We start from the raw sequence: 3,379 nt of genomic DNA on the forward strand, positions 1-3,379 counted from the left end.
CAAATATATTTCATAGTTAGTTTTTCCAGTTCAGTAAAAAATGCTGTGTTGATTTTTATCATTGCATTAAATTTGTAGATCAGTTTGGGTAGGATAGACATCTTTTTTTCTCTCTCTCTTTATTTTTTAAAAAATGTTACATTCACAAAATATAAGAGGTCCCCATATACTCCCCACCCTCCTCACCCCACTCCTCCCACATCAACAACCTCTTTCATCATCGTGGGACATTCACTGCATTTGGTGAATACATTTTGGAGTGCTGCTGCACCACATGGATAATGGTTTATATTGTAGTTTACACTCTTCCCCAGTCCACCTAGTGGGCCATGGCAGGACATACAATGTCCAGCATCTGTCCCTGCAGTACCACCCAGGACAACTCCAAGTCCTGAAAATGCCCCCACATCATATCTCTATTTCTCTCTCCCTACTATCAGCAGCTACCATGGCCACTTTCTACACATCAATGGAAGAAATGCTACAATTTCTTCCATTACTACTCACAATAATTCCATAGTAGAATATCAGTAAGTCCACTCTAATCCATATTTTATTCCTCCATCCTGTGGACCCTGGGAAGGTTATGTCCACTCCACTTCTATATCGAGAGAGGGTTTAGATTCCAGATGGAGGATGGATGCCATTCTCCTGCTTGCAGTTGTAGGCACTCTTGGCTTCCTGGTGTGGTGGTTGACCTTCTTCACATCCCTGTTAGCTGGCCGGGGTAAGTCCAATAATCCAGAGGGTAGGAGTTGGAAGTCTGCTGAGGCTCAGGGCCTGGCTGGCACATGGACAGTCCAGATATTCATGTCTCCTGAGTATACATCAACCCCAACACCAACCACAGGTCCAGTAAAAGTGACAGAAGAGGCATGTGTAGAAAGGTCTCATCTGAGTCCAACTCCATCACACTCAGGAACACAAACTGAACAAACACTGTTTGGGGTATGTTGTGCTTCCTGGATATATACATCCAACTCCCATGATAGGTTTGGAAAGTTATTAGCCATTATTTCCTCCAACACCCCTTCTGTCCCCTTTCCCTTCTCTTCTTCTTCTGGGATGCCTATAATGTGTGTGTTTGTGCATTTTGTGTTGTCATTTAAATCCCTTAGTCCTTGCTGGATTTTTTCTATCTTTTTATTGATCAGTTCTATCTGTTTGATTTCAGATGAACTGTCTTCCACATCACTATTTCTTTTCTCTGCCTCTTCAAATCTGTTATTTACTGAGAATGTATTTTTGGTTTCTTGGATTGTGCCCTTCATCATCATCATATCTGTTATCTTTTTGTATATGTTTACAATTTCTTCAGTATGCTCTCCAAGTATTTTCTTAATATCCTTAATCTCTTCCTTCACTTCATTAAGTTGTTCCATGATATTTGTTTGGAGATCTTTGATTAGTTTTCGATGTTCTGTTCCTCTTCCTGGTTTCTAGTTTGTTCATTGGATTGGGCCATGTCTTCCTTGGTTATTGGTATGGTTTGTAATTTTTGTTGCTGTCTGGACATCATTTTACCTTGGTGGGCTTGTTCAATTGATTATGTTCTCCACCTATTCTTGGGTTTTATTTAGGTGCTGTTTTCGTGTGTGTGTTAAGTTTTCTCTTTGACACTTTTTTCTTCTCATTCTGTTTCCTTGTTGTTGTCTAAGTTCCCTTGAAGGGAAAAGATTAGAGCCAGAGAAAGTAAAAGAGGTAAGAAAAGAAAAAGTATAACAGTAGTATTGATAGTAAATGTTAGCAGAAGAACCATATAAGTCCTAGGAGAATGAATATTAAACTTATGTAAGCTGTGTAAAGTTATAGGAATAGAAAAAGTGGAGTGCCTACAATGAGATGGGAAACTGAATATGGAGAAGAATATAGTATGAATTAAAAGGTCAGCATCATCAGGAACGAGGGCAAGAGAAAAGAAAGGACAATAACATAAAGAGTTAATAAAAGATAGAAAACAGAATAGAATTGTTAGAAATAAAAAGCCAGAAAAATTGGGGGCTAAACAAAGAGGGATGGAATGTATGAGAAACAACAGATGATGGAAAGATAAAAAGATGTAAGGGAAAGGGGACAGTGTTGGTAGCCAAAATGGCTCTGTCTTTCTTCCCAGGGCTTCTTCCATGTCTGAGGAACCTTCTCTATTTCTCTTTGCTCTTCTCCTTTGTGTTCACTTCCCGAGCTCCAACTCGAAACTCTAACATCAAAACTTCAGCTAACTCCTCTGCTCTGTCACAAAGTTTTATCTGTGAGTCCCTGCCCCCAACATCCTACTGACATGGCCCAATCAAAGTCCTAATTATAATTTATTCATGCCCCAGTACAGATCAGTTTACAAACATAATCCAGTATCTACTTTTGGAATTCATAAACCATATCAAACTGCTACATTCAGTTTTTTGGAAAGAATTTTTATAGAATTGGTGTTATATCTTCTCTAAATATTTGGTAAAATTCACCAGAGAAGCCATCTGGACCTGAAGTTTTCTTTAGAGAAAGACTTTTAACTAAAAAATCAATTTATTAGGTTTACAACTATTCAGGTTATATATTGCTTCTTACATGAAGTTTTTTTCTTCTTCTTCTTTTTTATTTTCTTTTAAATGTTACATTTAAAAAAATGAGGTCCCCATATACCTCTCACCCCACCCACCCCACCCCTCCCACATCAACAACCTCTTCCATCATTGTGGCACATCCACTGCACCTGGTGAATACATTCTGGAGCACTGCTGCGCCACATGGACAGTGGTCCACATTGTAGTATAGCTTATATTTTTCAAGAAATTAGTTCATCTCTTCTAATTTGTCAAGTTTATTGATATAAAGTGGTTCACAGTATTCCATAATTATCCTTTAAATATCTATAGAATCTGTACTGATGTTACCTCTCTCATTTCCAATATTGGCAATTTGTGTTTTATCCCTTTTTTTACTAATTTGTCTGGCTATAGATTTATCAATTTTACTGTTATTCTCAAAGAACAGGCTTTTGTTTTTTATTGGTATTTTCTATTATTTTTGCTTTTTATTCCATTTGTTTCCAATCTAATCTTTATTATTTCATTTGTTCTATTTATTCTGGGTTTCATTTGCTCTTCTTTTTCTTATTTCTTAAGATTGAATCTGAGGCATTTGATACCATTCCTATTTACTAATATAAATCATTATGTGCTAAAATTTAGTGGAAGCTCACAAATTTTGATACGCCATTTTAAATTTTCATTCAGTTAAAAATACTTTCTAATTTACCCTTTAATTTCTTCTTTGACCATGGGGTATTTTGAAGTGTGTTATTTCCAAATAATTGGTGATTTTCCAGAAATCTTTCTTTTATTAATGTCTTCATTCAACTCCATTGTGCTCAGAGAACATACCT

Source organism: Dasypus novemcinctus, chromosome 9, assembly GCF_030445035.2.
Source record: "Dasypus novemcinctus isolate mDasNov1 chromosome 9, mDasNov1.1.hap2, whole genome shotgun sequence".
NCBI classification, from domain to species: domain Eukaryota; kingdom Metazoa; phylum Chordata; class Mammalia; order Cingulata; family Dasypodidae; genus Dasypus; species Dasypus novemcinctus.